This window comes from Balaenoptera physalus (assembly GCF_965194825.1).
Source record: "Balaenoptera physalus genome assembly, chromosome: 1".
NCBI classification, from domain to species: Eukaryota; Metazoa; Chordata; class Mammalia; order Artiodactyla; family Balaenopteridae; genus Balaenoptera; species Balaenoptera physalus.
The window spans coordinates 149,044,860-149,072,186 of NC_138882.1; the positions used below are offsets into that span (position 1 = coordinate 149,044,860).

Here is a 27,327-nt window from a genome sequence, read left to right on the forward strand (position 1 = left end):
GACTCCGTGCAATAGAAGGGATACAGGCTATGAAGTCAACTGGATCTGAGTTTGATTGCTGGTTTTTCTATTTAATAGCTGTGTGATCTTAAAGTTTCTTAGTCTTGCTGAACACTATTCCCACATCAGTAAAATGGACTTGTCTATAATGTGATAATGTAGGTGAAATTATTAGCACAGCATTTGGCATAACCTTAAAATAAACGTTGTTGTAATTATCATTTCAAAACCATTCTCATGTTACCACTACCCCTTCATCAGATGGTTAAATGAAATTGATAGACTATACCAATTATTGGTGAGACTTTGGAGCAACTGGAGTTCTCATACACAGCTCATACATATATATTTTAAAGTATAAAATTGGTACAAACCTGCAGTAATACCTACCAAGCTGAACACAGCCCAGTACTCAGCAATTCCACTCCTAGGTATGTACCCAAAATAAATGCTTACATATGTTTACCAAGAACATGAACCAGAATGTTCAAAGTAGAACTATTCATAACAGCACCCAACTGGAAACTACTCAAATGCCCACCAATAGTATAGTACAGAGCTCAGCAAAAATTTTCAGTAAAGATAGTAAATATTTAGACTCTTCAGGCAAAGAAGCAAAATCAACTTATTATTTCATCACTTCTCTTTGTAGTGCCCCAACAGCAGTGCAAAGCAACAGAGTGCTGCACTGGTCTCTGCTGCAACTACTTAACTGCCATTGTAATGTGAAAGCAGCCACAGATAATGCAAAAAAGAATGAATGTGATGTGTTCCAATAAAATGTTATTTATGAATACAAATTTAAATTTCATATAATTCTCACATGCCAGGAGGCATTATTCTTTTGATTTTTTTAAGCATTCAAAAATGTATAAATCATCTTCACTTGCAGGCTGTACAGAAATAGGAGGTGGGGCAAATTTGGATATAGATTACCAACACCTGGTAGAGTAGATAAATAAATTATTTATTCACACAGTGGAATACTATACAACAGAAACAGAAAACTACAAGTATACTACACAACAATATGGATGAATCTCATGAATACGATTTCAAGTGAAAGAAGCTAAGTGCAAAAAGTATAAGATTAGATTTATATAAATTACAAAAACAGGCAAATGAATCTATGATTCTGTAAGTTCGCATGGTGGTTACTGCGTTGGGGGTAGTGACAGAAAAGTGGAACAGAGGGGATTCTGGGGTGAATGGTAATGTCTGCCTCTTCATTTAGTTTGTTTGGTTTATAAAATTCAACAAGCTATGTACTTATGTGTACTTCTCAATAAGTATATTATACTTTAAGAAACATTGGAAAAACCCCAGCAAATTCTTTTCCTTTGGTGCAGGACTTTGCTACCTCACACCTAAGCAATTAGGTTTCTAGGTGCTCTTCCCCACTTCAGTTACCTTATTTACTATTCCAGAGAATTGGGAACACCAGTTGTTCCTTTGGTTTAGTGGAGAGAACAGCTAAGGTATAGACAAGAGCCCTGGAGTTGGAAATGAAGACCTGAGCTGAACTCCACTCTGTATTCATCGCACTTTATGGGCAAAGCACTAAGTCTTTCTGAATTTTCTTTTGTCATCTGGAAAATGGGAAAGTAATTCCTTACTTATACGTTTGATGTAACGATTACCCTTGATAATGAGGAACTGCTCTGTTAAGGTCTATACTTCCGTACAAATTATGACCACCTAAGACATTCTTTTCTTAACCACCAAGAAGTTTAAACACATTTGTCTTCTTTCTTCTTTGACTTCCATTCCTCCACTTGGGGAGACAGCTTCATGTAAGGGTTTGGAACATAGACTCTCAGTTCATATCTTGTCCAGTAGCATCTCTGTGCCTCGGTTTCCTCACTGGTAAAATACTTGCTTCATATTGTTCCTCTGGAGGTTGTGGGAACCAGCCTCTAAGGTGGTCCCAATGATCCCTGTCTCCTGGTAGTCACTCTTGTATAGTGCTCTCCCACACTGTACGAGGGTTGGTCTGTGTGACAATAGGATATGGTATAAATGAAGGCATCATGCATCTGAGATTAGGCCATTAAAGACTGTGGCTTCCACCTTGAGTCACCACTCTGTCTCAAATCACTCACTTCAGGGGAAGGCAGCTGCTGTGTCAAGCCACCCTATGGGGGGGCCTGCATGGTAAGGAACTGAGGCTCACCAAAAACCACAGGCGTGATCTTGGATATGGACCCTCCAGCCCCAGGAGTTTTGAAATGACTGCAACCCTGACTGTCAGCCTGTCTGCAACCTCACAAAAGACCCCGATCCAAAACAATCCATCAAGTTGCTCCCAGATTCCTAATCCTCAAAAACCATACAACAGTGACAGTGCCTGACGCATACTGAGCGTGCAATTAAATATTAGCTGTCTTTATCACCTGCCCCCTAAAAACTGGCACTTCCACATCTGTAAATTCATTGCCGATGTCGCCATATTGTGCTGTGGAATCTTGTCAATGGCTCGAGCATGGCGGTTTCTCTTCCTTTCCCTGGCTGCCATAAAGACACAAGACTATTAGATGGCCTCTGGCTGAAGAGCATTGGCAGGGTGGTTGGGAGACCCAGTGGAAACGCTCCCTCCCTCTAGCACATTTCCCTCAAGGGATCTCTCTAAGCTCTGCTTCTTAAAGCCTCCCTGCTGCCCTCTGGTCTTTGTTGCACATCCTATTTTTCAGGTGTCTTTCTTGTTTTCTCAGTCTCCTCAGACACATTGATAATCCAGATTCTCCTTCTGTGGGATGTGGACTTTTGTTTCCTTTTACTGTGGGCTCCATAGTTGCAGGGTTTTCCTAGAAGCAGAGGTTGAGACTGAGTTAGGAGTGTAAGAGCTTTATTAAGAGTAATGTCTATGGAAGGCACTAGAAAGAGAAGCAGGATTGGGCAGGGAAAGCCTCAGGTTGTGATGTAGATCTGACACCTGGGAAAGGAAAGGAGGGAAGAAGCAAGACTGAGTTGAGATAGCCTGAGGTCACAATGCAGCTCTGAAAATTCACGGATCCAACAGTGAGCTATAGAGAAAAGAACCTGAAAGGAGTCCAAATTCAGGCTGAAATGGCCAGGCCCTAGTACCTTTGCCATGCTTATGCTTAGTGAGAGCTCCCTGGGAATCATGGGGCCTCAGTTTGAAAGCTGAAATGGATTCTAAAGATGCTAACAGCTGGAGGCTGTCAGCTCACTGCTTTTTGCAGCAGAATGGCAGGTTCTTTCTTGAAGGGAGGTCTGAGTGGTGCACTTCTGTGACTGCTACAGCCATGTTCATTCCCATATGCAGTTCTGGCCTCCTGGATCCCTGACCTGTGTCAAATGCCTGAGCTTCCAGCTTGCTTGGCAATAGGGATCTGACTGGCCCTGAATGGAGTGTCAATATGAAGAAAGAAGGTACTTATAGAAGATAGAATTAAGTATCTCTAGGGCAACCTTAAGTAATCAATCATTATGTTTTCATTGAGCATATACTATATGCTCTGTACTGTGCATGGTAGTTGCTTTTGGAAACCCCCAACTGTAGAACCCTAAAATTAGAAGGGACTTGAGTGCCCAATTAAGTCTCCCTCCCGTGAGCAAGAATCCCTTGTATAACACCGAATATAGGGCAGTATCCTCTTACATACCTCCAGGGATGGCAAGCTTATTACTTCAGTCATCCCTTTGGTTGTTAAACAGCTCTACTTGATAGAATCTTCCCTCTTAAGTGACACTCAAAATGCTCCCACCACCCTTAATTTATGAAGTCACTTTAATAAGACGTCTGCTCTCTCATTCATTAATCCTTTAAGTATTTGAAGACAGTTGTCCTGGTTCTTAAAACACTATTGGAGAAGGGAGGCTATTGGAGTCTCTGATTCCCTAACTGTAAAACAACAGAGTCTGACTACTCCTGATCACCAATGTCTCTTTATGACCTAAAAGTCTATGAAGCCATGAAAACTTCATGGAACAATTCTCAAGTAAAAGAGAAATCCATATAAATTAAAAGACAATGAGCACTCTCTCTGAAGTGTTTGTTGTACATTTCCTCTGGGGCACACTGGGACTCAGGAATAGCGGGACCATCTGCTGAGCTATTGCCCATTTATGTTGAAAGAAAACAGGCTCTTGCTAATTAGAAGCATGCTCTTCAAGATGAAACAATACAAAGTCTTTAACATTTCCCCACCATTAGCAATTCCTGATGTTGACTGGACATGTTAATACAACCCCACTCTCCATCAGGAAAATAAATAAAACAGACATGATGGTTCACAACACAAGAAAGAATTCTTTATCCTTCTACTCAACCATCACACACTGATGCACTAAATACTCACTATACAGTGGTCTCCATGATAAGTTCTTTCACATATATTATTTTATTTTATTTAATACTCACAAGAACATTACGAGGAAGATTTTATGAACTCCACATTCCCAACGAGGAAAGTTGAGCCTCAGAGTAATCAAGTGACTTGTTCAAGGTTACCTAGCTGGTAGGTGGATGAACTAGGACATTCTGACTTGAAGTCCAGTGCTCTGCCCACTCTAACGTTATGAGGAAATTTCTTAATAAAAGACCCATGCCCGTGTATGTAGAGTATGCAACTATTTTAGTTTGGGTTTTCCCAGAAGCAGATCCTGAAACAAGGATTTAGGTTACAGTTGTTTATTTTAAGAGGATAAGGAAACACCAAAAGAGAATGGGAAAGTGATTCAGAGAAGGGAAGGTAACCAATACATTGTGCATTATCAAACCAGCTGCCACTGTGGGCAACTGGAACTAAATCCTGCTGGGGAAAGTCTGAGAGCCAGTGTAGGACACAGGGCACAGAGTTAACCCACCCAAGGGGGAAGGAGCTGGGATATTTATAAACCAAAGCTGCCAGTCATTGGTTCAGGTCTTCTTCTAGCAGATGTTAATTTTCTGGCACTACCTGCCATTCAGGGAGACAAAACGTGCTTCATAAGTTTGAGAAAGACCTTATTTAGGCAGAGATATTCAGGAGCTGGCAATTGGGGATTGGGTTGTTGTGCACTGAAGTAAAGGGCAAGAGGATATGGGCAGAGCCCTGACAGCACCTGCTCTGGCAACTAAGTGCCAAATACTATGGAACCTGTCAACAAACACCTTGACCACCTACTGTGTGAAATAGCACAAGGGTGAACCACACAGATGTGGACCTGCTTTCATGCAGCTTCTTATCCAGGCAGTAGGACAGAAATAAGTTATTCCAAATAAATATGTAATAATTTAAATGTGTTAAGTGTTGGTTAGGAGAAGTTCTGAACCCACTTAGCTAACCCTTACTAACAAAGGACAAACTCATTCGGTCTTACCCTCTGTCTCCTTTTACCTCTGATTCTATTTTTTAAAATTAATTAATTAATTAATTTTTGGCTGTGTCGGGTCTTCGTTGCCACGTGCGTGCTTTCTAGTTGCAGCGAGCGGGCACTACTCTTCGTTGTGGTGCGCAGGCTTCTCATTGTGGTGGCTTCTCTTGTTGAGGAGCGTGGGCTCTAGGTGCTCGGGCTGAAGTAGTTGTGGCACACGGGCTTAGTTGCTCTGCGACATGTGAGATCTTCCCAGACCAGGGTTCGAACCCACGTTCCCTGCATTGGAAGGCAGATTGTTAACCACTGTGCTACCAGGGAAGCCCTGATTCTATTTCTTTTCTCCTTGTCAGAGCCAAACTCCCTAAAAGAGTGTGTTTAGAAGTCTGTCTCCCTACAGTAGATTATGAGATCCTTTGGGCATGGAACTTTTTTTTGTTATCTTTAATTGTATTATGTAATATTTGATACATAAAAAGGAATATATGGACTTTGGCATTAACCAAGATAGAGTAAGTTCACTCCAGCCTCTCTCCCCCACTGACTACAAGTAAAAACTTCTGAAAAAATATATACAAAACATAACAACTCTGAAACAACAGTTAGGCAGATTGGGAGGGAAGTCCATTCTTGAATAATGACTCATAATGGGGGTGAGTTTCAGGTTTTTTTTTTTTTTTCCTTTTGTCTCTCCCAGCATTGACCTAAGGGTACAGAGAGTCCCAGACTGCAGAGAGGATACATATACCAAAAGTTCTGAAAAAAAGTTTCCCGCTTAACCAGAAGACTGGGAATAGGGGACCTCCATGAGCTGACAAATGTAGGGAGAGATTCCTGGGGTTTCCTGTTTCTTATTTTTCCCCCGCTTGGTCCTTCCCTGAGGCCAGTCCCATTTGGGAAGAAGTGGTGGTCATGGTGAGGGCATCTATGTGATGAAAAGCAAACCTTTATTTTCTGGTCAAAGGAACTGGGAAAAGGATCCCTCTGGCCCAAAGAATACAATGGAAATTCCTATCTTTTCCCCCTCTCTTTTCTCGAAGTACTTTGTCACAAGGGTAGGCACATTTCTGTGGAATTTCTCAACAGCACAAGGGGATACCATTCTAAAAGTTACCTTGACTTTCTAGCTAGAGGACTCAGAAAAGAAGTCCTCTGGTTCTCATGGGAACCAAAGAGTGTGAGGGGAATATTGGAGAGAAGATCTCTGGCAAAGGGGATCCCCTACATCTGTGTATGAACTGACATAAGTCCCTAACCCACCCCTGAAATGCACATTTCACCCTGACATGCATGTAACAGACCTAATGAAACAAAACAAAGGCTTTGAAAACTGAACTGATATTGGAATCACCACTCACAGAAGGTGAGATAGAACTTGTGGTCTCAACCTAACTGGATTGATTACCTGCTAAAACAACAACAACAACAAATCAACATTCATTAGAGGATGTTAACAAGACCGAGAGTCTCACAACAAAATATTCAAAATGTCCAGGATATAATCCAAAATCACCTTACATACAAAGGACCAGAAAACTGTTGTCCACTCTTAAGGGAAAAGACAATCAATAGATATTAACCATGATATAACCCTGATGTTGGAATTATCAGGCATAGACTTTAAAGCAGCTATTAGAACTATTCTCCATGAGGTAAAAGTAAATACTTTAGAAATAAATGGAAAGATGGAAGCTTTTAACAGACAAATAGAAATGATAATAAAGAATCAAATTGAAATGTTAAAATTGAAATACTCAATAAAATTGAAATATTCAATAACTCAACTGAAATACTCAATAACTAAAATTGAAATACTCAATTGAAGTAAATGATTCATGGTATAGTCTCAATAGCAGAATGGAAGGAACAGAGGAAAGAGAAAAAAGATTGAAAAAAATTTTAAAAACCTTAGGAATCTGTGGGACACAAAGAATATGTGTAATACAGTTATGATGCAACATAATAAAATGAATACTTAGGAACTTATAACCAAATTTAAGAAGTAGAACAGTATTACAAAGGATTAATCCCCAAAATATACAAAGAGCTCATGGAGCTCAATATCAAAAAAACAAACAATCCAATTAAAAAATGAGTGGAAGACCTAAATAGACATTTCTCCAAAGAAGACATGCAGATGGCCAAGAGGCACATGAAAAGATGCTCAACATCACTAATTATTAGAGAAATGCAAATCAAAACTACAGTGAGGTATCACCTCATGCCGGTCAGAATGGCCATCATCAAAAAATCTACAAACAATAAATGCTGGAAAGGGTGTGGTAAAAAGGGAACCCTCTTGCACTGTTAGTGGGAGTGTAAATTGATACAACCACTATGGAAAACAGTATGGAGGTTCCTTAAAAATCTAAAAATAGAACTACCATATGACCCAGCAATCCCACTCCTGGGCATATACCCTGAGAAAACCATAATTCAAAAGGAGCCATGTACCGCAATGTTCATTGCAACACTATTTATAATAGCCAGGACATGGAAGCAACCTAAATGTCCATCGACAGATGAATGGATAAAGAAGATGTTGCATATATATACAGTGGAATATTACTCAGCCATAAGAAGAAATGAAATTGAGTTATTTGTAGTGAGGTGGATGGACCTAGAGTCTTTCATACAGAGTGAAGTAAGTCAGAAAGAGAAAAACAAATACCATATGCTAACACATATATATGGAATCTAAAAAAAAAAAAATGGTACTGATTAACCTAGTTGCAGGGCAGGAATAAAGAGGTAGACATAGAGAATGGACTTGAGGACATGGGGTGGGAGGACAAAGCTGGGGCGAAGTGAGAGTAGCATCGACATATATACACTACCAAATGTAAAATAGTTGGCTGGTGGGAAGCAGCAGCATAGCACAGGGAGATTGGCTCGGTGCTTTGCGATGACCTAGAGGGGTGGGATAGGGAGGATGGGAGGGAGGCTCAAGAGGGAGGGGATATGGGGACATATATATGCACATGGCTGATTCACTTTGGTGTACAACGGAAACTAACACAGTATTTTGAAGCAATTATACTCCAATAAAGTTCAATTACAAAAAATAAAGTAGAACAGTACTAATATACTAGTTGCCCTTTCCCATTGTTAGGCCTGCTTCTCCGAGGTAACCTCTCTCCTAATTACTGTATTTTTCATTCCTTTTTTTCCCCATAGCTTTGTCACATATGTATTTATTCTCCAAATAATTTGTTTCAACATTATTTTTGTTACAATAGTGAGTTTAATATTTTGAAATTTTTACTAATTTTATAACATAATGTCTAAGATTCATCTGTATAGTAGTCTATATCTATAGTGAATTAACTTTCATTGTATAATATTTAAGTGTATAACTATGCCACAATTTAAATGTCATTTTCCTGTAGATTGTGTTATTTTCAGTTTTTGTTCATTTATTTATTTTTCTATTATAAGCAATGTTGCTATCTATGATTATTCTTCTTCTTGTCTCCTGGTACCCACTTATATGATTTCTCTAGGGAGGAATCTCTAGGAATGGAACTTCCTCTGGACCATAGGTTATGTGAGTATTTAATTTTATAAAAAATGCCAACTAATTTTTGTACCTATTTACATTCCCTTTCCTTCATATCCTCACCAACACTTGTCAGACCTAAAGATTTTTTTTTAGTGTGTTGAGTAAAAATCATATCACAGTTTGCATTTCCCAGACTTCTCAAAAGTTGAGCATCTTCTTAAATGTTTATTTGCCATATGTGTATGGCTTTTTTTGTGAAATGCCAATTCATATCTCTTGCTCGTTTTTCTTTTGGGTTATTTGACTTTTCTCATTAAGCAGTTCTTTTCATATTCTGTACACTAATCCTTTATCACTTAAAAGTGTTACAAATATGTTCTCCCAGCTTGTGGCTTTTTTTTCTTTTTCTTTTTCTTTTTTTTTTACTTTCTCTATGGTATCTTAAAGAATAGACATCTTTAATTTCAATATAGTTGGAGGTATCACTTTTTTCTTTTATGTTAGCATTTTTTGATGTCTTAAGAAATAAGTTTTACCCCTTTGTCATAAAGATAATCTCGTACATAATCTGCTATAAATTTTAAAGTTTTGTCTGTCAAATATATCTTTAATCCATTTGGGACTGAGTTTTGTGTATGGTATGTAAGAAGGATCCAATTTCATTTTAGTCTATTTGGACATCCAATCGTCCTAGCACAGCGGTCCTCAACCTTTCTGGCACCAGGGACCGGTTTTGTGGAAGGCAGTTTTTCCAGGGACGCGGTGCGGGGGGATGGTTCAGGCGGTAATGCGAGTGATGGGGAGCGGCAGATGAAGCTTTGCTCGCTCGGCCACCACTCATTTCCTGCTGTGCAGCATGGTCCCTAATAGGCCATGGACCAGTACCGGTCTGTGGCCTGGGGGTTGGGGACCCCTGTCCTAGCACACTTTAATGAATAAATCCGTTTTTCTCAAATAATTGTGAGGCCCCTCTAACAGATAATGGTTTTTATATATGTGGGGGTCTGTTTCAGGAATCTCTATTCTAATTCTATAGTTGACTTGTCTGTGCCTGAACCTATACCATACTGTTTAAATTAACAAACTTTATAATATGTCTTGATATCTGGTAGAAGATATCCTCCCACTTTGAAATTGAATTGGCTATTATTTGACCTTTGCGCTTCCATATACATTTTTAGAATCAGGAAGTCTGTTTCCCTAGAACATCTTAATGAACTTTTAATTGGAACGGTATTATATCTATAGATCAGTTGGAGAGAATTAATATATTTACAACAGTCTCTCTTTTCATGAGTATAGTATATTTCTCCCTTAATTCAAGTCTTTATTTAAATTATATTTTCTGGATATTTAGATTTTTCTTATTGTTTTATAGGAGTTCTTTATACTTTCTGGAGGTTTATAGAAATGAAATTAATTTCTATATATTGATATTATAAGGAGTCACATTTAAAAATTATTTTATTATTCTAATAATTGGTACATAGACTCTTTTAATCCTGTATATAGTTATATAATTTTCAAATATGATATTCTTCTTTTTTCCTCAGGCCTAATTATTTTTGTTTCTTCCCTTCATCTGATGTCTCTAAGGAACCATGTGGTGTTCCTTAGAATACTGTGGGACTATCTAGTACCTAAGACTGAGAGAAAGAATAAGGGAAAAATCGTGCGATCTGTACATGTGTGTGTTTGTTTTTTTTAATCTAGGAGAATGAGAGATTATTTCCACTTAAAATATTTTAAAAGAATTTTGGAAAACAGAGTTGTATTTTAATTATTCTACAAATCACGCTTATTCAACATATTAATTGTTCTCATGTTGTCTCTAATCAAGGGTTATTGGATATCTTTATTTCCACTTTACACATGAAGAAATTGAAACAAAGGAATGGAACATATGCTGTCCAAAGTCACAGCTCTCTAAAGTATGGATTAGATACAGTCTGTCCACATTGTGTGGATACAGTCTGTCCAGATTGTTCCAATATGTCAGGCTCACTCAGAACTTGAGATGAGTAGATGAAGAGGCAAAGAACACCCCTGAATTTCTTACAAACAATAGAGTGCACTGGGTCATTATCAGGATGGAGTGGTCAAAAGGTGTGTGGAGGGGCTGGAATAAATGAGTTTGACTCTTGACATGTTTTTCTTTCAAGTTGAGACCTCTTTCTCCCTTATGGTTTAGTTCACCAATGATTCAATTCTCTTTGTTAATATATTGAGAATTATTTTATTGGCAATGTACTCAGTGGTTTGAGAGAAGAGCACACCCTCCTCTTTTTGCTACAGTGCAGCCTGACCCTGTGGCCAGCTGTTCATATACACCCTTTCGAGCCAGCCAAGAACAGCCGCTAACTGTCAGGCTTCAGCTACGTGACAGCCATCCTAGTCCAAGGCCCACAGCTATGGAATTCACTGTCAGAGCAAATTTAAATAAATCCAAACCTCCATTTAGTATAGCCTGGCATAGCTCTTGGCTTTGGGGGGAGGTAGTGGTGGGAAGTCCTATTAACAGCTCCATCTAAAAAAAAAAGACTGTTTCTTAAGTCTCCCCAAGAGCCATTCCATCCAGAAATCTGGGACCTCCACAGGAGTGTAAATCTGTAACAGCAGTCATTTTAAGACTCTCAGGCAATCAAAACCATTCTTCCACAACGTGAGGGGCACCAGCTGTATCGGTCAACATCCCAGCTAGAAACAGATGACATTCTCAAACTGGATGATTTGAGAATAGTTTTAAAAAAAGATTATTCACATGGTATAGTCATGGATTAGGGAAACAAGAAATGGTGAAGTACCCTGAGGCTAGTAACAACAGGAAGTGATTCTAGGCTTATGTTAGGAAGGTAGAGGGATGGTGGTTACTAGAATCCAGAGAGGATCATCTTAAGAAAGGGTACCTGATAGGACCTTCAAATTAGGGACACAGCCAGTCTGAGGTGATCTGTCATGGAGAGAGTCTAGGGTAAACACCCAATCTCACTTTCTTTCTATCTTTTGATCTCTTGCCTCCCTTTAGCTGAACCCAAGGACGCTGTTGATCATGGGAGCCTGTTGATGGGCTCATAAAGGCCAAGGTCCAGGAGCACAGAGCAGGTTGGAGAAAGGTGGAGAGTGATTATAAAGGTCCCATTGGAAGAGAATTGGCACTGTCCACTGCCTTTGCCCTTCACCTTCTCCTCTTGTCTTTGTCCAGGTAAAAGATTGCTGTCTTCAACAGAGATGACACAAGAATCCTATCAGATAACATAACATCACATGGGGATTTCAATTCAGTTATATTCCCATCTGAAGCTTAAATGAGCCCTAGCAACTACCAGGTTCTTAATGAAAGGTGGGTGGAAATGAGGGGTGAATAAGAGAAATATTAATTAAATAAAACATGCAGGTATAACCTCAGCTTCCATATAACTGATCATGAAGCCTATGTAGTCAATTATAGTTGCCTTCTTCTACTACCACTTGTATTTCCATTACTCACTGCCAGTCCTTCAGCCAGATGGCATTCTTTTTTTTTTTTTTTAATATTTATTTATTTATTTATTTGGCTATGTCAGGTCTTAGTTGTGGCATGTGAGCTCTCTAGTTGTGGTACACAGGCTTCAGAACATGTGGGCTCAGTAGCTGCGGCATTCAGGCTTAGTTGCTCCATGGCACGTGGGATCTTAGTTTTCCAACCAGGGATTGAACCCACATCCCCTGCATTGGAAGGCGGATTCTTAACCACTGGACCACCAGGGAAGTCCCCAGATGGCATTCTTTACCTATTGAAGGAAACCAAAGCTTTATTTTTATGAGATCTAAGGCCTTGAAAATCCTGTTTTTGTTTTTTTCTTTTTAACCATTTTTAAAGTTGAAGTATAGTTAATTTACAATGTTGTGTTAGTTTCAGATGTACAACAAAGTGATTCAGTTATACATATACATATATATGCATTCTTTTTCAGATTCTTTTCCATTATAGGTTATTACAAGATATTGAATATAGTTCCCTGTGCTATAGTAGGTCCTTGTTGTTTATCTATTTTACATATAGTAGTGTGTATCTGTTAATCCCAAATTCCTAATTTATCCTTCTCCCACTCCCTTTCCTTTTGGTAACCATAAGTTTGTTTTCTATGTATGTGAATCTATTTCTGTTTTGTAAATAAGTTCATTTGCATTATTTTTTTAGATTCCACATATAAGTGATATCACATGATATTTGTCTTTCTCTGTCTAACTACTTCTCTTAGTATCATAATCTCTAGGTCCATCCATTTTACTGCAAATGGCAACTTCATTCTTTTTTTATGGTTGAGTAATGTTCCATTTTATATATATATATATATATATATATATATATATACACACACACATCATATCTTCTTTATCCGTCAGTCTGTTGATGGACATTTAGGTTGCTTCCATGTCTTGGTTGTTGTAAATTGTGCTGCTATGAAATTGGGGTGTATGTAATAATTTCGAATTAGAGTTTTCTCTGGATATATGCCCAGGAGTGGGATTGCAGGATCATATGGTAACTGTGAAAATCCTATTTTGGGTTTCCCCAGTTTTCCATTGAACAGGACGGTTGGAGAACAAGAAGTGCCCCAGTGAATCCCCTAGGTTATAGACACAGTCATCTTTACCACTATTGTGTGGTGGCATCTCAATTTCCTTCTGGTAATTGGAATCAAACATCCTTGCTGGCACAATGGCACCTTTCTTTGCCTATTGGCTCAGCAGCATGAGAAGCCCAGAAAATATGGGGGAGTAGTAGTCTCTGCATCTCATTCAACAGTAATAGAATTTATTCTCTGGTGAAAAGATTTCTCCTTTGGGACAGTAGGAACTCCAAACCCATTGAACCCAAGATAATGATTTGGCAAGCAAAAATATCTCCATAGGATGTTGCCTCCCAGCTGGTGCCAAAAGTGAGCCTTTATTAGGCCATTCCATCATTCCACCAATCCAACTGTATGTGCATAATGGAGTACATGATAAGACTAGTGAATTCTGTGGAACTCACTGTCATACTCCCTTGTTATAAAGTGTTTTCACTAATTGGAAGCAAAGTTATGTAATACTTTACAGCAGTGGATTTATTTGCTAATCCCCAGCTATGTACAACAATGCATGGTACATAGAAAGTACTCAAAAATATTTCTTAAAAGTGGAATGAGAAAGGAGTAAACTAACCAAGAATGAAATGAATGAAATATAGGAAACACAAATATTTAAGGGGGGAGCAAGAGAAGAAATGAGAAGCTCTGAGAAAGAGTGGCCAGAGAGAGACAGAAAAAAATAAATAAATAAGGAAGAGTGCTGTCAAAGTCGAAGTAGGGGAATGGAAAGAAAGGAATAGCCAAGAGGGTCACCTGCTGCCAAGATGTTGCAGAAGATAAAAGCAGGAATGTGCACAGTGGAATTGGGGACTAGGAGGGAGAGAGGAAGAAGAGCCAGAAACCAGTGGATTTAAATGAGGAATTGGAGTCAGAGAGTGTAGACCACTTTTTTAAGAAAATTGGGTGAGAAAGAAAGACAAGAAGTTAAATAAAAGATAAAGGAAGTTTCAGGAGCAGATTTTAATTTTTGCTTTGTTTCGTTGTTGGCCCTAATATTTTTTAAAAATGCTATTTCTTTTGGATGAAAGAGATTTGATCATGGTTCTATACTGCAGGAAGGAGGGAAAGGTTATATCTCAAAGAGGAGATGATTGATCGAGCAAGATTTTAGAGAAGACTTAACCAGACACTGGAGGAAGTGGTTGTAACTTTATCATTTTAGCGGCAGCTGGAAGTTCCCTCACAGTCACCTACCTTTTGGAAAGACCTGGCTCAAGATTCATCCTGTCTCTTCTTTTCCATAGGTTTCTGTGCCCGTTTTCTATCAGCTGATGTAGCTAAGGATGTATCCTAGATGGAGTGGGGAAGAAAAGACATTGAGGCAGAGTTCGGTGAGAGGAATCCAATATCCAACATCCGTTTGCGTCTGGGAGCTGACTCACATACTCAGCATCTTTCTCACACCCGACTTCTTGTGCTTGGGGTTTGTCTAGGGAGTCCTTTTTATTTTTTCCTATGGACTCCTTCTTATTTTTTTCCTCTGAATCAGAGTGGGTTTGGAAATATAAACACAGGAATCATGACAAACTTGTCCATGTGGGAAAGAAAAGATGTCTCTGCAGTTTTAGTGGAGCATCTGGGTAGCAGTTATAGCAGAGAAAGAGCAAGAGGGCCTCATTAGGACTAAAAATTTTACTTCTTTTCTTTCTTCTTGCCTTATTAAATAAAATTTTTTGCTCTAAGGTGGAAATTCAGAGATGAAAAAGTCAAGTTCCCTGTCCTCAAGGAATTGTTGGTGTAGTCAGATAGAGATGTGAACAATATGGACCAAAAACCAAAGACCAAGACCCCCTGGAGTGGAAGAAATTTGCAGGTGGGTTCTGTACTCCCCAGGCCTGAGAAATGAGAATCCCAAGACAAATGAAAAGAGAAATCTTCCCTTAGGGAAGGAAGTTTGAGCATGAATAGGGTGAAGTGGCTGATTCTTCTGCAGCAAAGCTAAAATAAAAATATTAGAAGAAAGAAAAAAGCAGAATTGAGGAGTACTATTCACTCCATCATTAGACATTTATAGGGCACCAACTGTGGGCTAGGCAATGGGTGAATCAACCTGTAGCAGTGTATGGGGTGATATCTCTCTTGTGCAAACCCAGAAAATTACAGCATCTGACCCACTGATCCCTAGCCAGCCCACGATCCCTAGACCTTTAGAGGTCCAAGATGGTAGTGAGGATGGATCCATGGTTATTTTAAATATTTCAACCTGAACTGAAGGTATTTCAGAATGACCAAGTATGGAGTGAAGGGTGTGAATAGCTGTTGCCAAACTTGCATGGGGCCAGTCTCCTCTGGTCACACTGAAATATTTTGATTTCTCCAAAAAGTCACACTCTAACACACACTATATTTCTTCTACCTTGTCTCCTTCCTCTACTAGTTAATTCTATTAAGTTCTTTAAGACTTGATGTAGGTGGTGTGTTATCAGGCCCAGTCTGGGTTAAATTCCTCTTCTAGATTCCCATACCACCTCGTGCTTTTTGCTGTCAAAACCTTGATCACTTACACTGCATTGGTGTTCTGTTTCCATTGGTGTCCCCCACAAGACTGTGAGATCTTCCAACACTGGAAGTATCTGTGATTCATCCCTGAAGCTCCAGCATTCAGCGTGGTGTACCACCTAACTCTAAGTCTCACCTCTTCTGTAAAATAAGGGGTGTGAAGGGATTGGGAGACCAGTTGGGAAGTACCATAGTGTGGTGAAACAGATAGGAACAACATGGAATCAGACATATCTGGGACAATATCCCAGCTATGTTGCAAGTCCTCTTTGTCATATAACTTCCCTGAATCTCAATGACTCTTGTGGAAAAAGGGAATGATGATACCTGGCTCCTCAAGCCATTGTGGGAAGATGTGGATAAGTGTTCAAGTGCCTGTCACTTGGTAGATGCTGAATAAATCATCTTCTGCCTCTCTACCTTATGTGATCATCCAGTTCTTTTATTTTCATATTTTGGGTTTATATCTCCACAGAGTCAATTTCAGACAATACTCTCTATGACTCTCCTCACATAGTTATTCAAATACTTCATACCTTTTTCCCCTTTCCTCATTCATTCATTTACAAAAATTATTCTATTTATTCATTCAGTTTTTTAGCTAAATAATTCATTTGGAAAAATCCTACCTCTGCTCTCTCAGTGTTGGCTAAGAGATCCCAGACTAGTGGTCCTCAAACTTTTTGGTCACAAGAACCCACTACACTCTTGAAAATCATTGAGGAATGCAAACCACTTTTATTTATGTGGGATATATCTATGAATATTAGAAATTAAAACTGTGAAATTATAAAGAATATTTATTAATTTATTTTTAAATAACAATAATAAATTCATTACATTTTTAATGGGAAATAAATATATTTTCCAAAATAAAAATAATTAGCAAAAAGTGTGGCATTGTTTTATATTTCTGCAACTCTTTAATGTCTCACTTAATAAAAGATAGCTGGATTCTCATAACTGCTCTGCAGTCAGAATCTGTGCAATATTTTGTTTTGTTGAAGTTATGAAGAAAATCCATATAAGTAGTTGGGTGCAGGATTGATTTTAATAACCTTTTCAGATAATCATGGATAGTTTTCTTTGATACTACACCAAAACTTAACAAGTGTTAATTTCTTAAAGTATAGTTGCAATGTGAAATTTGAAACCATGTCAATGAGCTTTTCACATTTTACTACATTGAAATCCACTGGTCTATTTTTTAAATGGATTGTTTTGCCCATGAATAATTTTGTAACATCATGTACTGGTCATATGGAAAATATCAGTTTTCTGAGTTACGTAGATTTTCAAAATGTTGACTCACTTCATTATACAAAATCAAAAAATCACACTTCTTATTATCACCACCAAGCTCATCAGAAAATCTGTGAGTATTAGGATGTTGTCAAGCTCGTGATGGCAAACACAAGTTTTCCAAAATTTAAATTTCTGCTTGAAAGCTTGCATTTAATCATTGGCAGCAAATGCCATGAGTTTTTTTCTTTGAAGTGGTAGGCTCTTTTCACACATTTTTGAGAAAGTCTGGTATATTCCCAAGTCTGAATAACCAGAGTTTGTCAGTCCCTCTTACAAGTAATAAAAATAATTTTTATTGCTTCGTCAAGAAGACTTTTAAGTGAAACTGACTTTTATTTTTATTCTTGCTTTTAAACTGTGAGTGTGTGGTATTAAAGAATACAACTACTAATACAGTTTAGTGCCACTGTCTTGACTCCTACTAAAGCCTGAGCAGTTTTACTTACTGTGGCTTTTGTACCATCAGTTAACACCGTGTCAGCACAGTGAAAAAAGCAATTACTTCTTTCTATTATTATGAAAATAGTTTTTATTTCACAAACTTTGTGAAAGAATCTTGAGCATTCCCAAGGTCCATGCACCACATTTTGGGAGACATTGCTAATTGACAGAGCTAAGTTGAGCTCTTCTCAACTGTGGACTAGATATCAAGTGTAATTTGAAGGCAGTTCGCACTTTTCTTTGACAATGACCAGGCCTTCGGTCCAGATGACATCTGCCTAGTATGTAACTGGTGACTACACCTAAGTAAACATGTAGAAAATGAGAGCAAGTGGGTGTGTGGGCTCAGAGGGAATTGCTTGTTTGGGGGATGATGGGAGAGTGCAGTTCTGGAAGGAGTTCAGTTCTATGAGTGTGTATTTCTGGTCTTCAAAAGATTACCACATACATGCTGTCATAAATTTATAATGTACCTGAGAAAGTTAACTTAATGTAGAGAAGAAACAAACATGGGTTTTGCACTCAGCCAGGCTTGGGTTCTAATGCCAGCTCAGTTGCTACTGTCTATGTCCTCTCTTCCATGTTACCTTACCTTAATTGTCCCATCTGGAAAATGAAGTTACAGTGCTTAGAGTATTATGATGCTAGGCATTTAAAGAATGGGACATTGGGTGGATGCTCCCATGGGCCATGTATATCGCCTTTCAGGAATGGACTTACTTCCCCAGCTGCAGGGAGTTCTACTGATGAGAGCCCTCAGTGTCAGTCTTTGGCGAAAGAAGAAAACTGCTTTGCTCAAAATCACTCCTCCTCTCAAGGGGCAACCTGCTTCCAATGACTGATCAATGGTCTGGCCAACTCATCCCAACCTGGTGTAGCTCTGAAAGGCCATCTCAACTCCAGAATTCTTCATGGGGTCAGTTGAGGACTGGTTAGGTGTGTACCACAGCTCAACCTCTCACTCTGCCCCACCCTGTGCCTTTTCCCTCCCCTTCAACTAATGTCAATCCAAAAGTACTCCTGAAGGAAAACTTGTATGCTAAGTTTCAATTAAGAGTCTGGTTTCTGGTAAACTCAACCTGAAGCAGATACTTTATTAATATTATAATTATTATGTATAACCCTCTACTCCTTGGGTGGGCCCTAGTAGCCAAGGGGCCCTTCGTATGCTGAGTACCCTGATGGTTGTAAGAAGAGGGTTTTGAGGCTGAAGACAGAGAGGACTGAACTAATCCACATAATTAGGAGGGTGTCACTATAGTTTATGAGGAGGAAGAAATTGAATTGTAGTGAGAGAAGAGGTAGGCTGAGGGAGAAGAGGACAAGAAGAACCTACTCTGGAAAAAGAGTAAAAAGAGGAGACTTGGGAGTTCAGACATGTCTGATGAGGATTTCCATATAGTAAGGATTCTGGAACCACCATGCTTGGGTACCAGTCCCATCTCTACCACTTATTTTTTCTATGACTGAGAAAGTTACTTTACATCTTATGTCTCATTTTCCTCATCCATAAAATAAGAATAGTTAGAGTATCTCCATCAAAGGGTTGTTCTGGAGATTAAGTGAGTTCATTAAAAATAAGATAAAAATATGCTTTTTTCTCATCTATTTGCCACTATCCAATAAGGGGTCAGAGAAGCATACACAAATTATAGCAATAATGTTTTATGATGTGGATGTACATGACTTGAGTAGTTTCATAGAAGACAGAGTTCCTAAGAGCACGTGGGAAAAAGAATGAGGTCTTTGTGGAAGAAGGGACATTTGAGAGATTATAGAAAAAGTACAGGGAAGACAGGTATGGAAAGACAGAGGATGGATGGCCCTTGAGAAGGCTTGGAGAGGTGTGAGAGGTCTGGGGACTGTGAGGCTTTCTAAGGTTATTGACTTGCTCTGACTGAAAGCTACAAGCTGTGGGAGGGAGTGGGTGGTCAGAGATGACATGGAGGAGTGGGCAGAAACCACCCAGCTCTGTTGGATCCTGTGTGTCAGCTGGGATCTCATCCTGTGGGTGCTAAGGAATAGAGAGTGACAAGACCAGACTCACAGTCTGCCACCTTTGAAGAAATGAATTAAAAGTGTGGAGTCAGGAGGCTGAGAAAGACATTCTCACTCTTGCTCTTTCTTCTCATTAGGTGATTAATAATAAGGCTTATTGAATTACTATTCACAAAGTTATTTTGGAGTTCTTATTCACACAGTTAATTATACTTTAATGTTAAACTGTCAATTGCAGCAATCTTTTAGAAGGGGCATTTGGCAAAATCTGTCCATTTTGAAAAGCACCTACACTTTGATCTATACATTCATCTTCTAGATATTTAACTCTATTAACACATTTACAGAAATATTTGAACAAGGATGTTCACTAAAGCATTGTTTGTAATGGCCAAAGACTGAACATAAACTTAGTATGTATAAGTATGGTATTGATTAAACTAATTATGGTAATTTAATGGGATACTATGCAATCATGAGAAAGAATGAAGCAGAAAGGAATATGTGTAGACATGGGACAGTCTCCATCTTCTGCTTATAAGAGGCAAAAAAAAGATCAAACACAGCACATAGTGTCCCTTCATTTGAATAAGCACATGTTATACATAGAAGGTTTTTGGCAGAATACTCAGACACTGGTAACAGTGATTGCCTTTGGAGAAGGGAATATAGGCTCACTGATGGTCTAGAGTAGAAAGATGCTATGTAATGAATGCTTGTATTCCCCCAAGTTCATATTTTGACGTCCTAACCCCCAGTGTGGCTATATTTGGAGATGGGACCTCTAAGGAAAAGATTAAGGTTAAATGAAGTCATAAGGTTAGGGTCCTGATTCAATAGGATTGGTGTCCTTACAGGAAGACACATCAGAGAGCTCACTGTCTCTCCACTCAGGCACATGGAAAGGCCGTGTGAGGACACAGTGAGAAGGAGGCCATCTACAAGCCAGAAGACAGCTCTCACCAGGAACCAAATTTGCCAGCACCTTGATTTTGGGTTTCCCAGTCTCCAAATCTGTGAGAAAATACATATCCATTATTTAAGCTACCCAGTTCCATGGTATTTTGTTATGGCAGTCCAAGCAGACCAATAGAAAGGGAGACAATTATATAGTTTTTTCTTTACATTATAGATAGCTTGGTAAAATTATTTGTGCCGCAAGCCTAAGAAAGGGCCACTAAATTAAGAAAGTGGGAAACACCTGCCCCTCCCTTTATAAGAACCTCAAAAGTCCCAGCTCTCTCTCTTCAAGGCTCTTTCCTTTCCCTGGCAGTGGGCTGGAGGGCATGGCCCACCCCATCATGCCCACCAAGAGGCCATCAACATTTACTGCTACTGTAGACATCTCTGATGCCTGGAAGACTCAGCAGCACGTGCAGCTGTTCCTTCAGAATCTGATCCGAGGCATCAGTGTTATTCAGTTTGCCTTCATCTTTTAGGTTGACCTGACTGGTACAAGAGCAGCAGCAAAGCACAGTAGAGGGTGTGTGGGTTTCAGAGTTAGACAGGCTTATGTCTGAGAACGTAGCTCTGCACCTTATTGATGGTCTTGCCGCAGCCATCTACAAAACTTCTCTGAGCCTCTGTTTCTTCATTTGAAAAAAGGGGACAAAAATCAACAGCATACAGAGAGACCCATTATGAAGATTAGCAGTAAAACATAGAGTGTGCTTGGCACATAACAGGCGCCAGTAAGTGGCTGCTATTATTACAAATGGCAGTGTTATTTTTCCTATCTCTTTTGTTCTTGAAAGTGACTTTGCCAACCCAACAAATACCAGTGGCCACTCTCTCCCTGATTAGTGGGGCTGCTCCTTCTGCATCAGGACCATAGCTTATTACTCTTTCTGTTTTGTTATGCCCTCTAATTTGGAGGAGCTTGAGGTATGTTCTCTCTGGGTTGGTTGGAGGATATTTGCATGGCAGTGCCAGTGCCCATAGATAACCATATATATTCCTTCCTGCTGACCTTAACCACCAGAAATTGTAATCCTCTTTTAACTTGTAGTTATTTTCTTGTCAACCTACAGTTTGAGGGCAATCTTTGAATGAACTATTTTTGTTTAATATTTTAATACTCGCCAACTGGGGGAAGCATATTCCACAATTTTTTACCTGTCTTTCAGGTGGACCTTTTAATGAAATGATAACATTGGCTTATGAGGTCAAACATTCCTGTATTTATTTTGCTTTTATCCCTGATAGTTGGGTGAACTTGGGCAAGTTACTCAGCTTTGGTTATGTCATCTGTCCAAAAGAGATAAGTCCTATCTCACAGAATGGTTGAGAGAATGTGATGAATTATTAAATGTCAAGTTACTACAACAATGCCTAGTATGTATTAGATACCTAATGAATAGTAGTTCTCCTTTTATCTCCTTGCAAATAAAAAAACTATTGGCCTTCAGAGGTGTGTTCAGAGCACGAGAAGTCGACATGGGGACTGAAGTAGACCTCCTGGACCTCCCAGTTAAGATTAAATTGGGTGCAGATTCTTAAATGCATCCAATTCAGTCGACAGATTAGAGAGCCACCGCCAAATTTAGATGATAAACAGTAGGCTCTGGGAGTCACTTTTGTTAATTGCTTTTAACAATTTTACAAGGGTATTCGTTATAAAATTCTAAACGCTAATCTCATGCATTTCTTTAATATTATCCATTCACTCTGCTTCTTCTAATGATTTAGCGATATTTTTATTTTGTATTGACATATTTTTTGTAAGCTCTCCGAAATTCTTTGTGGAAAGAGTAGGGGTGCAGAGCACATAAACAAAACAATGAAGTGAAGTACAATAAATAAAACAGCCCGAAGAAAGGATTTATCCAGGGCAACTTTCTGTCTCAGTGTGTGCTTTGTGTCTTAATTATGCTGAAAGCCTTGAGAGAAACATACCATTTTAATGACCAAACACTACTCGAACTTTCTCATTTTTTTCTTTTTTTTCCTATCCACAAGAAAATATCTAAGGGACAAAACTTTCTGATATGGAACAAATTCTTATTTTTCTCTGGCACATCATTTATGGGCTTGTAAAAGACAGAGGAAGAAAGACTTTGCTGAGGGTCATCGGAGCGTGTAGTGCTTGCAATGCACCTGGCATTCCTGGATCTGTCTCCTACTGGGGCACAGAGTTGTGCGGAGGGCTGGACCTTTTCAATCACACACTGGCTTTGTCTATAGCATTAACCCTATGAGCCTTCTCTACTCTTTTCATAACATTTGGCACATATATCCTTCTCCAACTCTGGGCTGATAGGACAAACTAAGAGAATCAGTTGACACAATCTCTATCAGAAGCAACTGGGCTCGTCTTATCCAGAGCCAATAACGCACAACACACAAGACGGCTGGACTCCAAGGTCGCTGCACATTGACAGAGGGGAGGGGAATTATCAGTGGAGAAATACAATCAAGCACCATGTGGACGGGTGACAAGAAGTCCTCTGGCCAGAGAAACAGATTACATACCAGCACTGCCTTGGCTCACTGCCCTGAAGAAATACATAGCAATCCACACTCGGGGAAAATTCCATGAAATAGCAGAGCAGGAACATCTTGAAGCCAATGGCAACACATTCCAAGAAAAACATCCAATGAACCGAACCCCAAACAACACAGACCTCACAAACGTAAATAAAAATTAACTGAAAAAGGAAACCTTCAGAGTCTTGGGAAGGAACACAACAGATTAAGTGACCACAAAACACTAAAACACCAACTAGTTATTTACCCACTGCTTTGTGGTAAATACAAGGCCTGTAGTCTCCAGGAGGTTATTTCTGGGCGCCAATGACTTAGCACATAGGCCAGCAAAGAGCATGGACTTTATTTTCCTCCCCAGGGCAAGTGGCATTTATCATGGGCCTGAGAACCAGAAGGAAGTTCCTTTGGACTCTTAGCGTTATAGCCATAAGGATGAGAGAGGATCAGAGGGTGGGAAAAACACTGGGCTTAGAGCCAGGAGCCCTGGGTTTCCATAGCCTGCCACTTACTAACTCTACTGTCTTGGGCAGGCTACTTAACTACACTGAGTTGATCAGTTTCCTCATGTGGAGAAATGAGGGGATACTAAAAATTATCATTTCTCCTTCACAAGGTTGATCTGAATAGTAAACGAGAAAATGGCTGTAAAGAGCACTTCATAAGAGGCAAAGTATAATACAACAGCCAGTCATGGTTGTTTGTTTCCATTGCTGTTACTACTTCATTTATCTGGGATCATAGGAGAATTAGCATTCACCTACCTGAGAGCTGAGGTGTGCCTCTCTGAGCATCTATTTCAACTAATTTGGATAAAGTCTGTAACTGACATCAAAAGGTTATAGACTAAAGTTTCAACTTTCCTTGATGACTTAGAATCAAAGTTATAAAAACCTACTATTGTTCTAAGTAGCAGTAGAGTCAGTTCCATTTGTGGGTTTGTTTTGATTTTCTCTCCTTGTGGGAGGTGAAGCACAGCCTCAACCACAGAACCGTCTGAATAAGCTTCTCCTCCCTCTCATCTGCTTGTCTGTTTCTAATTCGGTCAAAACCAGATAACCTACTGAGTGCTGACTATGAATAAGCCAGTCTCTATTTAGACTCTCAGTCATAAAACATTGTAGTATTGGTGCAGGGGATTTGAGAGCATCATGGTAGAGCTCAGAGATCTTTTTTGGCCTGAGATAAGAGAATGAAAGGTGTTAGAAAAGCTGACCTCAGAGTGGACATGTGGTGCCTGAGGTTGGAATACTTTAGGTATCTTTGGTCTGCTCACATCTCTCTCCTGTTTTAATATAGGTGGGTGCAAGTGTGCTCCTCATCATTTTGCAGTCAGTGGAGAACGAAGCCTGAGTCAGAAGGATTAGCCTTAGGGACATGGAAATGTCTTGAGGACCTGTGGGGCATTTCCATTTGTGGATCCACATATAATATCTTACAATGTTTTGACTAAATTAAACTCTCTATTTAGACTCAGAATGATTCAGCTCCACAAAATAGGTTATTGGATTTATTTCTTCTCTGGATTAATTTTACCCAAATAAACTATTGTTTTAGCACAATAGCTTCTCACCATGGTGGAATCATGAGAGAATCACAGGATATTCATGCTAGAAGAAACCTTCCTGGTGATAGAGACCAGTGGTTTCCGGATGCTACCCTAAAGGTTCTTGTTGTTCCTGACAAATTTTCACCAGTCTGTGGAAAAATGACAGAAAAATGGAGACAATGAGATAACTCAGCAATTTTTTATAAAGTTAATTCATTCCATTTAAAGAAATGCCTTGTATCCTGAAATTCTGCTCTTCCTTCTTTTCTGATGTTCTCTACCCTTTTATTTGAAATGATTGTAATGGTAAGTGGCAATTCTCTGAAAAGGATCTATTTATCAAATCAAAAACTTGACCATTCTATGTTAGGCTTCTGGTTTGTGATGTTTGTTTGCTTGTTTCTTTGTTTGACCCATAAATTTCAAAAGTTTGAGAACTACAGAGTTAGAACATAAGAACTTCAGCCAGCTCCTTCATTTTCAGGTGGGAGAACAGAGACCCTGAGGAGACTGTAAAAGTTCACACAGCTGGGAAGTTGGGAAGCCAAGACCAAAGACTGACCTTGCTATTCTTTCTGCTCCACAGCTCTGCCCTTTAATAGGTAGGATGTTAGTGTTGTTACCAGTTCTGTGGAATGAGGAACATGAGAGAGGAAGGGATTGGAGAAAAGGGAACCTCTATTTCTCAAGCACACTGGTGTGTCAGACATAGTGTGAATGCTTCATGTATGTTATTTTGTTTATTCTTTTAGACAACAACTCTAATAGGAAGGTTAAAATTGAATGCACATTGTAACTGGAGAAAACTAAGTTCAGAGATGTGAAATGACTTGATGACTCAGAATCCATCGAACCACATTTACCACCTAGTTTACAAGTCATTCAACAAACACCTATGGAGCGTCTTCCCTGTACAAGATGAGTCTAATGCTAAGTAATTGAAAGATTTTAGCAAATTATTAAAGTGATAGTCAAGTATTCAGTAATTGTTTACCATTCCTCTCAAAGAGTGCTATGAAGCTGGTTTTCATCGTCTCTATTTTACAGCTGAGGAACGTAAGCTAAGAGAGTTTGTTGCTGGCCCAAAGCTATATATTTGCCATGTTGCCAAGCTGAGGTTGGTTTTCTGACTTTTAATCCTGTCTTCCTTGCTCTATCTTTATGTTAGGGGTATCTTTTTCTAGAGAAGAAACATGATGCACCAGCAAAACTTTAGTCTGCAAAGGATCATGAGCCCACAGGCTGTAATTGTTGCTTTGAAAAGGCAGAAGCAAACGAAGAGTTGATGGAGATACCAGGCATGAAAGGGTTGTAAGTTCTGAGCTTTCCAATAATAAGCCATTCTCCTCCAGATGATTTTAATAATCTCCAGCACATGGGTTCTAACCCCTTGATGCTGTACAATATGTGTAACCAAATAAAAGATCTCTCCAGATTCAGAGATTTACTGTTTGTGATGGGAAAAGGCCAACCAGATGACATCATTTATACTCCAAATAGAAGCTGCTGCCAAGGCTGGTGATGTTAAGCTGGAGAAATTGATCCTCAACATTATTCTATGGAGGAAAAAAGAAAAAGGTCTTGGCCTAGGTAGTATCCTTTCAAAGAATATATGTGAATATGAACACGAGTTTAATAAACTTCTATTTTATCTAGAATTGCTTATGTCCAGTGTGTGGGTTTTTAGGCACACAATCACTTCCATATAATTAAAGTTACCAGGTTAGGGGTTAAGAGTTACCATTTTGCTGTTGTTGCTGTTGAATGCATAATTGGTGGGGGATTGACCTGAGGTCTCTCTGCTCCAGCAGAGCACACAAGGTATCAGGGCTGTGTTCACTTGTTCAAAAGCCAAGGTACCCAATTTGTAAGTGGAGTATAATAGACTCTGCTCCCATTCCTCAACTTCTTCATTTCTAACACAATCTTTTTTTTTTTTTTTTTTTCAGGTATCAGTATCCTCCACTGCCATGAGATACAGGGAAAGTTGACACCATTCCCAGTTTCAAAGGTAGATCTTGATTAATCTAAACAAATAAACACATGACATTCCCCCATAACCAGTGATCCAGGAGTAATTTGTGGGTATAATCAGACAAAGGAAGGGACTTAGGTTCCACTTGAGGAAAAGGATTTTCCCTCTCTCTCCTGATAGATGATTACAAATACGTATAGAGCCCCAATCGCTATTGGCATCCGTTTTACAATTTCAAGGGGAGGGGGGCCAGGTTTAGAATGAGGCCAATGTTGGGGATGGCTGATTGGAGAGATAAAAAAAAAAAGTGCTCAATTATATCACTGAGTCTCTGATTGTACTATACTCTCCCTATCCTTAGACTTTTATGTAAATATTGCATTTCCTTATTATTTAAGCCAGTTTGCATTTCTGTTGCTTGCAGCTGAAAGCATACTGATTGGAAGAGGTGACAAAATTTGCTTCCTGAGGTCCCATCAATTTTTTGAACCATACCCTCATGGTGTTTTTGAAGACAGAGAGTCTTGAATCTATTTTGAATGGCTTTATGGGTCCAGCTGCCACCACATGCAGATTTGGTAATTCTAAAACAAGAATTACTCAAAATAGACCCTGGCTTCTTATTCTTGCCCCTTCCAGCCTC

General features: G+C 39.2%; 1 long non-coding RNA gene across 2 annotated transcripts in view; it reads left to right on the top strand.

The window, feature by feature from the left end:
* LOC309638782 overlaps nt 1–27,102 on the top strand; it is a 390,227-nt gene extending 363,125 nt beyond the window's left edge. Inside the window, exons 1-3 of one of the 2 annotated variants that reach the window (XR_014251285.1) lie at nt 13,165–15,247; nt 25,194–26,299; nt 26,659–27,102. This is a non-coding gene — a long non-coding RNA (uncharacterized lncRNA). Of the gene's footprint in view, nt 26,300–26,658 lie in introns of those variants that run through there. The other variant, XR_014251286.1, reaches the window with a different exon arrangement.
* The last annotated feature ends 225 nt before the right edge of the window (nt 27,103–27,327 follow it).